Source organism: Mesitornis unicolor, unplaced genomic scaffold (genome assembly GCF_000695765.1).
Source record: "Mesitornis unicolor isolate BGI_N332 unplaced genomic scaffold, ASM69576v1 scaffold50639, whole genome shotgun sequence".
Lineage (NCBI taxonomy): Eukaryota > Metazoa > Chordata > Aves > Mesitornithiformes > Mesitornithidae > Mesitornis > Mesitornis unicolor.
Window position 1 is genome coordinate 9679 of NW_010206307.1, and position 336 is coordinate 10014.

The window sequence follows — 336 nt, forward strand, 5'->3', positions numbered from 1 at the left end:
GGACATCCCAGAGCAGAGCCTGGCTCCTTCCTCCTGACACTCGCCCTTTCCAAATGGATCCCCAGGAATGAGGGCACCCCTCAGTCTCCTCTGCTCCAAGCTCAAGAGCCCCAGCTCCCTCAGCCGCTCCTCAGCAGGAGATGCTCCACTCCCTCCAGCATCTCTGTGGCCCTGCTGGACTCTTTCAAGCAGTTCCTGTCCTCCTTGAGCTGAGGGCCTGGAACTGGACACTCCAGACTGGATATTCCAAATGTGGTCTCACCAGGGCAGAGTAAAGGGGAAGGAGAACCTCTCTGACCTACTAAAATATATATAACAATATATATAACAATATAT